The sequence below is a fragment of the Lutra lutra genome, chromosome 2, assembly GCF_902655055.1.
Source record: "Lutra lutra chromosome 2, mLutLut1.2, whole genome shotgun sequence".
NCBI classification, from domain to species: Eukaryota; Metazoa; Chordata; class Mammalia; order Carnivora; family Mustelidae; genus Lutra; species Lutra lutra.
The window spans coordinates 197,999,100-198,013,664 of NC_062279.1; the positions used below are offsets into that span (position 1 = coordinate 197,999,100).

The 14,565-nt window shown below is 38.2% G+C and overlaps 1 non-coding gene across 1 annotated transcript; it reads right to left on the reverse strand.

Annotated features, from left to right (window-relative positions):
* Positions 1-2,338: 2,338 nt before the first annotated feature.
* On the reverse strand, positions 2,339-2,440 carry LOC125094588 (U6 spliceosomal RNA). The gene has a single exon (XR_007125600.1). It is a non-coding gene; the product is annotated as a U6 spliceosomal RNA (small nuclear RNA).
* Between the last annotated feature and the right edge of the window lie 12,125 nt (positions 2,441-14,565).

Below are 14,565 nucleotides of genomic sequence, written 5' to 3' on the forward strand. Positions count from 1 at the left end.
AATAGTGACAAAGAAGCAATCAAATCCCAAGTGAGAAAAATGTAACAGAAGATGGATAGGACATGGCAGGGAGGCAGTCTTCCAGTAGGCAATACACAGAGATCCAGGCAGCACTGACTATCTCAGTGAATTTTCAGCTACAGGGAACTCTAACTCTGAGGACAAGACCCCAGTTTCTGGAAAGAAGTTTCAGAGACACTATTGTCTTTATGGAGAAAAAGACAGTGGGAGGTACAGAGGACTTTATGGAGGAAGGACACTGAGTGGAAACTAGAGAAAATCCCAGAGCTAGAGTCAGAGTAAGTCTGGCAGACTGTGTCTATGTCTTTAATGTCAGCTCTAGACACCCCGCCCCCCCCCCCAATGTTCGTAGATATCGATGTATTTTGGGCTGTAGTTCAGGGTCCATGGTGTCAGTTTGCAAACAGATTTCCTCCTTTTCTTAACTCCTTTTACCCTGCTGCTCTCCTCTCCACTGGCCATCACCCGGGTTTCATTCTTCAAGCTGTATGGTCTTACAGGCTCTAGACACGGTCATTACTCCTGGTTGCCATCCTTTAATGCCAAATTGTGACTTCCTGAGTTTAGCTCAATCTGCTGATGGTATTATTTCAAATTAATCTGCTAGTATCAAAAATTTCACCCAGGTGCCTCAGTTGGTTTAGTGTCCAACTCTGGATTTCGGCTCAGGTCATGATTTCAGGGTTGTGAGATGGAACCTTAAGTCAGGCTCCGTGCTTAAGATTCTCTCTCCCTCTTCCTCTGTCCCTCCCCAACCTTTCTCTTGCTAAAAAAAAAAAAAAAAAAAATTCAAAGGATGTGCAGTGAGGAACCATATCTAATAGATACATAAGTATTCAATAATGAAGGAAAAATGCTACTTATCTCTGAAAACACTGCTCATCAGTCTGAATCTGAGAGACTTAACTTCATCTCTCACATTGCAAAAGGATAAATATTTCAAGACAAAAGGGAGTATCTACTTTCTATAATGCCTGCATACAGTCCTCCTAGAAAGGAAAGCTGAGACATTTGGGAGGGATCTTTCTACTAAATTATAGCCAATGATAAATGTAAGGAAGAAATAAACAGTAAGGTTTGTAACATGTTTCTCTTTTTTTGCCTCCTGGTCTTTAAATTAATGAAAAGTTTTGATTAGACCCCTCAGTTCAATATTTATTGCTTGTATTTATTGTTTTGCTATTGAAAAATTATATGCGAGAGACTTTATGCTACAAGGTACCATAGGAAATGCAAAGATGAAAAATAAGCTGAAGCCATTCCTCATAAACTGGTACTTGAAAGTTGAGTTTCTATAAACTTTGCAGATCAGAGTGGCAGATTTTCTCTATATTAACACCCTTCATCTGGGGGGAAAAAATAAACCTTAACGTACACCACTTGTGTGCTACAAGGAAGGCATGATTCTCCACAGAAGCGATACTGCATCTTCAGTGGAGACAATGAAAGGGCTTTATCAGGACTATGACTTGGAGAGTTCAGAAGTTAGATGTCATTTAAGAATCCAGGCAATTAGGAGCAGAAAAATAGAATTGACGGATTCCTATGGAAAAGCTGGAATCTTGCCATGCTTGCTTTTCTTAGAAAGAAATACATTTCCCGTACTTCTGTAAATGTCACTGAGGGAAAAAAGGGTTAGTATATAAGTCCCCTCAACCTCGGGGTTCATAGCCAACTGTTAGTTTTCCATTTCTGATATTGAGTTCCTCGTCCTGAAAACCACATATACATTTATAGATTTTTGGCTGAGTAATAGAAGATTGAAAGAAAACCCTTCATCCTATTTTTTAAAAAATTCCTTGATTCTAGTATTATTTTCTTTCCAAGCTCTTCTTTCTTTTTTACATCAGGTCAAGGCCAAATTCTTTCCACCTGGAGGCCCTTTTGAGCATCCTCATAATTCCAGGGAGTAGTTCCTGCCTATCCAAATCCCAGCACAAGGAAGAAGACACAGCCCATAATAACCCAACCCAGCTGCAGTTCAGAAGTAGAAAGATCATCGGGTTAAGAGGGAAGACAGTGCTCTCTCCTGCAGATGGGCAGATGCACGTTGCAAGGAGCCAAGGGTGTGGAGCATGAACAAAGCACCACACCCACATACCAAAGCCAGAAAGTGTTCGCTCATCAGCTCAGTAGCCTCTGCAGCCAACATCTGCCATGACACCTATGTTTATGGCCATAGTAACAGCACCATGTCAAAAGGATCGTTTCACTGTCACAATTCATTAAGAGCAGCCTTGTTATGAGAAAATTTAGGCTTAGGCTTTTTTTTTTTTTTTCAGCTTTATTGAGGTATAAAATTCATCTTGCATAACTGAAAAGGATGGAATGCTTCACAAATTCATGTGTCATCTTGGCAAGGTTCATGCTAATCTCTGCATGGATCCAATTTGTGTATGTATGCTGCAGAAACAAGCACTAGGCTTGTTTGGATTTTTATTTGGGGTGCTGTATTTTTTCAGTAATTATTTTTGATATTCCTTAGATCTGAAAAATCGTCAAATCCCAAATTAATAAACTGATATGCTTTTTGAGAAAAATATATTTTCACATCATTTTAATTTTTCTTTTACGATGAACAGAGGTTTTTTCTTTTTCTTAAAACAGTGTGTGCTGTTTTAATTATTGCATAATTATTATTTTTAAATTTCTGGCAATACTAGTTTTCTGTTCTAATTCTCTTCTTCAAATATTTCTCGGCAATTACCATCTATATATTCTTTCGGATGAAACTTTGAATTATTTCATCAAGTCCCTCCCCTTAGGAAAAAACCTCTAATTTTTTCTCTCACCAAAATATATTCCAGATAGTGTTGAGTTAAATATAAATATGCAAGCCAGCACCAGAAACAATTAGAAGGAAACATAATTGATTGTCCCTTATCTCTAGGCAGAGAAGAACTTTCTAGGCATAAAAAGCAAAGGAAGAGACACAAGATAAAAGGATTGATGGAATAGATCCCACTATTTTTGGCCTTCTCCCCTTCTCTCCCCATTGTTGCCTAGCTGGGCAATCTTAGGCAAAATATTTATCCTTTCTGTGTCCTTTGTGTCCAGATCTATGTAATTGAGAAATGAATTCACTCATGGTGAATTTATGGAACACAAACTATACGGAATATCAGGCAAGCATATAAAAATATACAGAAGAACCATAGGGATAAAAAAAAAACACTTATGCAATCTCTAGAAATAGTGTGGTATAATCATAAGAATAGGCTTTGACATTGGACAAACCTGGCTTGTAAATTCTGCTTTTGCCACTTTAGTAGATCTATGACTCAAATATGATGATAGCTGTTTAAAGGGTTGTTTTGAGTGTTAAAAATAATAGAGACTAAAGCACCAAAATTATAATTTCATTGTCCAAAACATCAAGCCAATCATCCAAATTCTAATGCAGTCCAAAAAACACCATTCATGTCCCTAACTCAATCAATTCCTCCCAGATCAATCATCAGTCTTTGTTTAATTTCTCCCCAAAATGAGGATACTAGTAACCTGGTATCACTAGTAAGGATACTAGTAAACTAGTATCACAATCTACTCCTAAAAACATGCAAACCAGGTAAGAAAGCAACTTACCAAGAAGGAGAATACTTCCAATGTATATGACCAAGTGTTAACGCCTTTTATATTAAGAAAGACTCCTAAAAATTGAAATAAAAGATGAGCGTGTTCAACTGAAAAAAAAAAAATAAGTAATTAGCAATTCATTGAAGATATACAAAGGATGGAGAGAAAGATTTTAGTTTCATCTGGAATTTAAAAATGCAAATTTGGGACACCTGGATGGGTCAGTCCTTTCAGGGGCTGCCTTCAGCTCAAGTCCTGGGATTAAGTCTGCTTTTCTCTCTCCTTCTGCTCTTCCCCCTACTGGTGCTCTCATGCTTGCTTTCTCCCAAATAAGTTAAATAAAATCTTTAGGAAAAAAAAAATGCAAATTAAAATAAGAATATACTATTGTTTACCAATCAGCATCAGGTATTAAAAAGACTGATAATACTTAGTGTTGCAGACAGTGAGGGTATATCAGTGACTGTTGGTGAGTTTATAAATTGGTACAACTTTTTTGGGAGGCAATTTGATAATATATTCAAAAATCTATCTTAAAAACTTAAATAGTCTTTAGCCATACCACTTATAGGAATTTGGCCTAAAAGTATCAGAGAGAAACATAAATATTTATGTACATGAATGTTCATTAGAGCATTATTTTGTAATAACATTAAAAAATAACCTAAATTTCTGTCACTTGGGTGAATGGTTAGATAAATGCGTAATTTCCATTTGACTATAACACCACTACTAAAAATTGTGACCTTGAGGGCCATTTAAAGAGTGAAGACATTCTTGTAACTAGGCCTTAGATGGAATAGAAAGAATATAAACTATATTTCTTACACTATTCCAATCCTGAAAATTGAACCACTTGACTACACACACAAACACACACAGAAAACAAAAAACAAACACAATTAAGTAATGTACATGAAGTTTGGATTTTTTTCACTTCTTTTTGATTATCAGTATTGTCTAAATTTTCTGCAGTGAGAAGTTATTTACAATTTAAAGGTTAAGAACAGACACAGCTTCTTTTTCTTTCAAAAAATGGTTATTTCATACAAGTTATTTTTTCTTCTTTCTACTTTAATTCATTTTAATTATTTTTTCCACATGTTTACAATCAATAGATAAATAAGTAATAATTATTTATTTCTGAAAAGACCTTGGTGATTAAACAGTCCATTTTTATAGCCTGAGTGCTGCAGTGTATATAAAGATGGAATTTAGGACACAAACACCATAAAAGGACTTAATAACGAATCAACAAATGCAAAAATATTTTATCAGCAATATAGATGGATGATCTGGTTCCTGCTGGCTAAGATTTTGTTTAGACTCAGGCTCAGGCAAATTCACCATTCTTACTAAAGTAAGTTGATGTACCAAGTCCTGTCCTCCACCTGTCCAGAAAAACACACAGATTAAAAAGGGCTTAGGAATGCCTGGGTGGCTCAGTGGGTTAAGCCTGTGCCTTCGGCTCAGGTCATGATCTCAGAGTCCTGGGATGGAGTCCCGCATTGGGCTCTCTGCTAAGCAGGGAGCCTGCTTTCCCTCTCTCTGTGCCTGCCTCTCTGCCTCTTTGTGATCTCTCTCTCTGTCAAATAAATAAATCTTTAAAAAAAAAAAGTCTTTAAAAAGGGTTTAGAATGGAAAGAGCAAGCCCAATTTATTCACAGTATTAAGTCCTGTTCAGTGAGCCATCTGATTGTTTAAGGAATGCTAATTTGAGTTAGAAATTGAGGTATAGGGCCTACAATAACTTAAGGAAATGTGCAGGCCCCACACAACCAGGATACCCAAGCATTTCTCCTCCTGGACCAAATAGTGAAATCACTAGTAAAGCCAATATATCCATGGTTTTTCTCAATTCTAATAGTCTATGATGTTATATGTTGTTTCATAATAAATGAATTTGCATATATATGTAGGAAATTCCTGTCTTCTCATTTCATTCTGAAAAATATTTGACCGAAGTGAAATTAATAGAGAAAAAAATAGTTGATGACTAGTTATCATATAAAGACATAGCAAAATAGCTACCAGATTGTAATTTTAGCTGTGGTTCTTACAGAAAAAATTTCCTATTGTTACCCCAAAATACTGCATGATGTTCTTTATGTGAGAAAACCCCAAAGCAGGCAGCATTGCAGCTCAGGCAACAACATTCTCAAATCCTAGTTCTCAAGTGCTGAGTCAACAGCCTTATGTTGATAAAATCTTCAAATTTGGTCTTTTGGTCCCAGCATGACAGCATTCAAACATTTTAACAATGTGCACACTAATAACTGTGGTCATCTGCATAATTTCTCTAGGAGTTTGCACACTAATCTTACCACTCTGAAGCGGTTGTGAAACCGTTGATATGTCTAGTTATTTTTTAAAAGCCACAAGAGAGTAATTATAAGGATGGGTGGATGCATATACTTTGGAATTTTAACTCAGAGATCTCTATCTAGAAATTCCCTGACGATGAAACTTTGTCAGAGACAAATGTTTGTACATATACAGGAGAGATTCTAATGCCTAGAGAAAAGAGGGTGTAGTCACCTCAAAAACAAGCAGGGTGGTGCTTAGGTTGCAAAGCCCTGGGGCAGATGGCGAAAACTGGTATTCCTCTTTGGCTTTCTTCCTTTTGTTTTTAGTCTTCTAAATGCTATACAGACTCGTTCATAGTGAAGCCTGACAATTTGAAAGCCCCTGGGAATGAAATTGAAAAATTAATAGTTTATTGGGGTGCCTGGATGGCTCAGTTGGTTAAGCGTCTGACTCTTGATTTCACTTAGGTCATGATCTCAGGGTGGTGGGATAGAGCTCCATGTGGAGCCTTGTGTCCTGCTTGGCAGAGTCTGCTTGTCCCTCTCCCTCTGCTCCCCCGCCCCCACACTCACATTCTCTCTCTCAAATAAATAAAAAAATATTAAAAAAAAAAGAAAAATTAACAGTTCTTTATTTTCAGAAAGCAAAACATCTATTTATACGGAGAAGAGGCAGTCATCTTTCAGTAATTGGCAAAAGCTTTTATTCTTACTTGGAAAAGACTTCTGAAACATTGTTTTGTCTTTTCTCCTCGTTTATGTAAAATAGTCTATTGAGAGTTTGTTGTGATTTAGACATCTTTTCCCTTGCCATTGGAGCTAATGTCATTGACTCATTTTTAAGAAAACACTGTGAAACCCTCAGGTGAGAAGTCACTAGTTATTATTAAGTTGAGCAAGTTTTAGAACTAATAATGATGTGGTTTGAAGTGGTAAGGTTCAGAGCCAATGGCCAAGAAAGAATTATTGAGACATCTTCATTGCAAAAAGGTGGTTTTATTAAATCACAGGGACAGGACCCATGGACAGAAAGAGCTGCATTATAAGTGCGAGGGATGACTGATTATACCTCTCAGAGTTGGGGGAAGTAAAGACAAGGGAAGTTTCCAAAAGGATTTTCATATGGTAAAAGATCATGGATCCTTTGGATCCATGGATCCCTGGATGCCATGGATCAAGGATCATGGAGGCCTAACTATTATCAAGCTGAGATTATTTTCCCACTAGCAAAGCATTACACTGAAGACAATTGGAAGTTTCCTGGAGAAATGTTATACTTTGCCTGCCTCAAGTATCTGTCTTTGGGTTGCAGGTTATAAGGAAATTTAATTTTATCTACATTTCCTTCTGCCTTTGTTTCCCACATTAATAACATGGAGAGAAAATTTCTAGTGTGAGTCCATCTTTTTTGCTCTGAGTGGGATTTAAACTGTGTAACTACTCTAAGTACAGTCTAACACAAGACAGAGTGGAAAAAACTGGTTTTATAGACCAAGTAGTATGCATTAAACAGGAAAGAATAGAGCTTTTTCTAGTCAGATGTAACTGTGTAAGACCCTAACAGACAGAAAAAGTATTTGAAATGGAGTCATCCTCTGAATGATGAGTTCATGCTAAGGGATTCAGCTAGATCAGAATTTATCCAGACTTCACCCTTTAAAAACTGATACAGTCTGTAAATTTCCTTGAATGTAGTTTAATACCAGTCTCTCCTTGGTCTGCAGAGCCCAGCTCTTTGGAGGTTCTTCTCCACTCTGCAGACTAAATTAGACTTTTCCTTCTCCTTGCTCCCAGGGTACATCAGAGGTTCTTCTATGGTAATCATAGTTAATACATACAGTGCTTACTATGTGCTAAGCTTTATTTTAGGTTCTCTAGATATATTAATTCATTTAAACTTCAAAGTAACTTTATGAGGAAGGTTCTAATATTATCCCCATTGAGCACCCAAATGTTAAGTAACATTTGTGTTACTTCAAATGTCATTCACCCAGTAAATTAAATATCTGGTTTTAAACCCAGGCAATCTGGCTTTAAAATCCAAGCTCTTAACCATCACTGGATTATCATAGTGTTTTTACATGCTTACATCATTGTGATGTGATTTACAATAGGAAGTGTGGATTTGGTCTTCTTCCTGTTCTGGGCACAGAGCTCCTAAAATTCGTGGAATTTCCTAAGTGATGAGAACCACAAAGGTGTCTTTTATTATGTTAATGAAGTGACTTTTGGAAAGCCCTTAGGTCACCTAAAGGTAGGGCTGGTTGTTGGGGAACCAACCCTGTGATTAGTGGTTTGGACCCTTCTGTCCCTCTTCATGGAGGGGAGAGGAGCTGAAAATTGAGTCCAAACACCAATGGTTAGGGATTTAATCAGTCATGCTAAGTAATGAAACCTTTATTAAAACCCAAAAGGACAGAGTTCAGAGAGCTTCCAAGCTGCTGGGGTGGTATGCTTCCGTGTCGACTATTCCTGGCTCCAAACTCCCCAGGGACAGAAGCTACTTTGTTCAGGACCTTGCCCTATGCATCTCTTCTTCTAGCTAGTATCCTTTGTAATAAACCACTAATTTAGTGACTAAATTGGTTTCCTGAGTTCTGTGAGCAGTGCTAGTAAGTTAATCAAACCCAAGGAGAGGATCATGGGAATCTCTGATTTGCAGCCAGTTGGCCAAAAGCACAGGTAACAATGTGGACTTGAACTGGCATCTGAAGTGAAAGGCAGTCTTGTGGGACTGAGCCCTTAACCTGTGGAATCTGATCCTATCTCTGAGTAGATAGTGTCAGAACTAAGTTGAATTGCAGGATATCCAGCTGGTGTCAGAGAACTGCTTGATGGTGTGTGGACTCAGGGAAGTTCCACTCTTGGATTCTTTGCTTACAGCCTTGGGACAATGAGGAGTACATGAAAGATAGTGAAGGACCTTTAAGAAGCCACGTCTGGGAAGTGACGCAAATGGCTTCTGTCCATGTTCCATCTACCATTTCATATGGCTGAAGTCTAATTTCAAGAGACACTCTGAACTGTAGCCTTCTCATATGACCAAAAGAAGAAAATAAGATTAATGAGCATCTAGCCAGTCCTCCTTTCTGGCCACTTATTATCCCTTTATTCATCCTCCCACACACAACACAGTCACTTCCATCACTAACTCGAACCTTTCATCACTAACTGCATCAACTCAAAATCCAGGCTCCCCAGTTACCATGCAGTCCTTCCCATCTCATCAAGATGTGATGCCCCAGGCTCTGGAGACCTATGAACTAAGAAAACAAGAAGTCACCCCAAACACATATCTAATTATAATGGTGGAGTGGGGACAAGATAACCACAATCTACACTGAATAATCCATTCAGGAGAATAAGAAACACAGCAGTCAAATTGGTTTGAACCAATTTTGAAATCCCACTGGCCAGACACTGCCCTGGGGCAGGGGAAAATCTTGATTAGGCTCAATTATGTTTTCTGGGGAGAACTCCATTATTCAATGTTCTCAACCTCTGGAAGGCTCTTCCTTGTCCATTATTTTCCTTGACTACATCTGGCATGGGTATTGGGCAGTAAGCCCTTTTTAGGGGATGTATAGATTAAACAGCCTGCCTACTGCTGCAAGGTTGAGGATCTGCAAGTTATTTTAAATCCTAACATCACAATTTTTTTTTTATTGTACTTTCTTAGTTTCACTGCAAAAACATTTCTTCAAACATTTAATAGTTTTCGATCTGTGTCCAATCAATCCCATATGCCAGTAGCCACACCAGTGGTCTTTCTGGACATGATTCTGCAGTCTGATTTGTGTTGTGGCTTCACCCTGTGATTTCCTTTTTACTTAATGGCAGCTACCTTGAATCTATCTTGAGCAAATTAAAGACATACTCATAATCTGATCCTTTCCATGAGTCCCTTTATCCAACCATCAAGTTTACTTAACTTTCTTCATTCACTGCTTTTAGTAAGTCTATCTCTTATTATTTAAGTTTTAAACATTAGGACTTTAAAGCTTGCAAGGTCCTGCATTTCTGTTCGTTCTCTCTTTGTCTTTCTTAGCATTTCTACTTTTCAGTTGACCAATTTTCTCCTGGAATCATCTCTTTTTTTAACTATATTTTGCCAAATGAGCAAATGTTCCTAAAAAACACTGCTAACATTTGGTTTTCCAAGCTCTTCCTCTATAAAGTTTACAAGCCCAACTGACACATGGTCTGCATTATAAGGAAAAGCAGGTAACAAATTTACTGGAAGTGTTGCTACCACATAAGATAGCTGTCCAGTATTTCTTCACTTTCCAGAGCCACTAGTTGAGTTAATGCCACATATTTTTTAGGTTTTTGTTATGGCAGTACCTCACTTCTGTTACCAGTTACTGGGTTAAAAGGAGTAAAGATCACTAGCAGCTTTAGTAATAAATCTCCAATCAGAGAAGCATAATACAACAAAACTTTGTCTCCAGTTCCTAATGTGACACAGGTAGCCCTTTCAGGTGACTCTACTCCAACTGATGACTCAGTTTTGGATTCCTTCCTTGGTGAGACTCTTCCATCTCACTTTTAACCACCTGAACAGAAAGAGAATTTGAGATAATAGAAAATACAGTATTGGACTCTGCCCTCAATTCCTGGCAAAGAGCTCCAAACACCCTTGTAATTTCCTAAGTGATAAGAATACTAGGAGCTACTCTTATTCTAATATTTGTCTTTGACCCCATCCCTAACACAAGACTCCTAAAACCCTCATAAATTCCTAAGCAATAAGAACACTAGGAGTATTTTCTGTTCTAATGAGGCAACTCTGGGTGGACTCCTGGATGGCTTCCGGATGGTGGCTGATCATGGGAAAAACCAAGGCATGGTTAGAAGCTTAGAATTTTCAGTTCCATCCCCTCTCATACCCTCTTGCCATCTTTAGAGGAGGAAGAGGGGCTGGAAGTGGAGTTAATAATTGGTCATGCCTATGTGAGGAGACTCCATAAAATCCTAATAGTGTGGGGTTCAGAAAGCTTCCAGGCCAGCAAAAACCACATGGGGGAGTGATAAACCACAACTCCATGGGGATAGAAGCTCCTGTGCTCAGATATTCTCACACCTCATCCTACCTATCTCTTCACCTGTTTATACCCTTTATCATATCCTTTAATAAACTGATAAACATAAGGAAGTTTTTCTCTGAGTTCTGTGAACCGTGCTAGTAAATTAGTCAAACCCAAGGAGTTGGGTGTTGGGACCTCTAATCCATAGTGGGTCGGTTAGAAACACAAATAATAACCTGGGCTTGCAACCAGTATCTGAAAGGGTGGGTAGTTTGGGGGGTGTAATCTTATGGGACTGAGCCCTTAGCCTGTGGGATCTAATGTTGTCTCCACATAGATAGTGTCAAAATTGAGTTAAATTGTAAGACACTTAGCTGGTAGTGGGAACTCCACACATTTGGTTATCAGGAGTATCAGAAGTGAATTGTTCTATGTGAATAATAAAGGAGACTCATACAAAAGAAACACACAATAGGGAAGAAATGGATTTTTCCTTACATATGGAGGGAGGGGGAAATCCCTGAGGTTTTCCCTCTAGAGAGTATGTACAAGACTTAGGAGATATTTAGTGGCTAGCACTGGAAGCCGCAAACACCACGTTCACTCATTGTCCATAAACTTGTCACTTGGCCCCAGACTGATGATGATAAGAGGGGCTGGGAAATGTAAGCTTCCTGTGTGCTTAGTAAAATGAAAAAGTATTGTTTAGTGTGTAGCTGATGGATCTTTGCCACACTATGATAGGGAGAAAAAGCCCTGGCTTAGAGCAGTTATATTTGATACCAACTCTTAGTTCTTACTAAATATTTGGTCTCAACCAAGTTAATTATTGTCTCTAATCTTTGTTTCCTAATATGTAAACACTATTCATAAAACCTATCTTTCTAAGGTTATAGAGATGCATAATTCAATTCTATATGCTGTTGGTCAGGGTTATCAATACAAGAAACAGAAGCCATCGCTAATTTAGGCAAAAAAGTAATTTATTGAAAAGATTTTATGTAACTAAGAGAACTGCCAGGAAAGCTAGAGAACCACATTCTGAGATGTGGAAAGTACAAAGAATACTAGGCAACAGACCACAACTGAGACCGTGGACCTCAGGCCATGAGAGTACTGTTCCCATCGCTGGTGAATGTTGGATGCCACCACTTGCACAACCACACACCTCCGGCACTGGACTCCATTGGCCACACTAGTTCTATTTCCACCAGTGCCACGGAACAGGTGGTTGCTCATGTGCTGCTGCTATGATCACAGTCAGTTCTTCAACACTCCGGCTCTTTCGTATCACTAGCCTCAGGGCAAAGTCACGTGGGTGCAGCTAATCAGTTGAGCCCAGATCATGTTCCTGTGCCCTTGCTGAAAGGAAGATGGGATACAGAGTACATGGGCTTTAGGGCTTCTGTCAAAGGGGCACATGGTGAAGAATTCCATAAGTATAAAAAGGGAATTTGCACTTGGCTCAAAGAGAACAACAAAAGACAAATATTTACTTCAATTAGTGAGTTATATCTGGCAATTTCTGGGTTCAAGGGACAAAAGTCAATGTAATAGTTCCTGCCTCTAAAAAGCTGTATATGGGGGCACCTGGGTGGCTCAGTGGGTTAAGCCACTGCCTTCGGCTCAGGTCATGATCTCAGAGTCCTGGGATCGAGCCCCGCATCGGGCTCTCTGCTCAGCAGGGAGCCTGCTTCCTCCTCTCTCTGCCTGCTTCTCTGCCTGCTTGTGATCTCTCTGTCAAATAAATAAATAAAATCTTTAAAAAAAATAAAAAAATAAAAAATAAAAAGCTGTATATGAAAGTATTTTATTAATTGGAAAGCTCTCAGAAATTGAATATCTTGATGTTATTATAATAATTTTAATGTCCAGATTATACTAATAGATTCTGGAGATATTTTTATAGACTTATGTTGAAGTGTCCATCTAATTTCAACATTACTTTAATGTATGCAAAGATATAAGAGCCTCACAATCTGACTCCATATGTACAATACTATTTTTAACTAATAACTTTCGATGAAGATTAGCTGAAAGCAACTCCAAAGTTAAAAAATACAGTCTATGTGAATGAGTTCTATGATTTCTCTTTAACCAGTGAAGCAGTAGCTCCTGATCTAGCAGAAGAATTGCCTTTATTTATATGGAGTCATATCAAACACCTTAGGGGGAAAAAGGCAAACAAAATAAAAACTAATGTTGCAGGGCACCTGGGTGGTTCAGTGGGTTAAAGCCTCTGCCTTCGGCTCAGGTCATGATCCCAGAGTCCTGGGATCGAGCCCCGCATCGCATCTCGCATCTCCGGCTCTCTGCTCCACGGGGAGCGTGCTTCCCCCTTCTCTCTCTGCCTGCCTCTCTGCCTACTTGTGATCTCTGTCTGTCAAATGAATAAACAAAAAACTAATGTTGCTTATCTTCTGTTATAAATAGAGAATTTGGAATTTCAGATGTTTCATTGAAGAACATTTTACTTTTTCTACATTATGATATAAAAGAACTATGAGTCTCTGAAGAGTATTTCTCCAAAAAGGGAAAAAAGGAAATGTCCTTCTCCCAGAGCTAAATTAGTCAACATTCAGTGAGTTGAATGAACTTCTGAAAGAAAGTACTGTCAGTCATTCTTAGTTACCTCACTTACTGTAGCAACAAACGAGGCAGTTTGTGACTTAGCCTGACCCAGAGAGATGGATCAAAATGGGGGTTTGGGGTTGAGGCAAGTCTCAAAAATCCTACTTCTTTGGGAAACAAATCATAAGGAGAAGGTAACAACAATCAGCAACCAGCAGGCAAACGCTAAGCAAAATAAGCAGGAGCTTATAGGTCCAACATGATCAGGTTTGAAAGGGTTAGCTTGTTCATCTGTCTTTGAATTTCAAAATAATCATTTTTGGAAGTGTAAAATCATTTCACAATATAATATGTATAAAAACTCCCATGAAATAACCAGAAAAAAAAAAACCACACAATTAGGATGAAAATAGAAAGGAAACAGCAGCAGTATCCCCCTTTACAGAGTGACTACAAACCAATTTATAATCATAATCAGTTTTGTTAAGTAATGTTTCTGAATCTCTTCCTTCTCAACCCACCTAGTCAGGGAAATAACTAACCTATCCTTGTTCACTAGTTAGAAGATGAAAGAAACAGGTGACACCTGAATTGTAATCATCACTGAGTGATACAAGTTTTTTCTATCTCAAATAGTAATGTCTGTATTTCCTCATCCCCCAAACAAACACACCCTTTTTTCTTTTTAAACTTTTTAAAGCACTTTAATCAGCAGCCAAAGGCATTCTTTAGATTCCCTTAGGTGCAAGTTTCGCATTTTTCCCCCATGACCAACATTCACTCCACCATCAATTAAGGAGCAATCGATATTTAAACATACTAAATATAGTTTAATATTCTACATGGAAGCATAATCTCCTCTTAATCTTTACATTCAGCAGTTAAAAAATATTATTTCACCCATTTCCTCTAAGAGACTGTGCCTTTTGTTCACCTGCCTTCTGTCTCTTTTGTGTTTGTTCAAAGGAAACAAGACAATAAGGATAAGCAGGGCAAGCGCAAGACAAATAATTTGGAGAGGCACAGAGCTCCAAAGATAGTCCTCTTCCAAGGTTATTAATGAT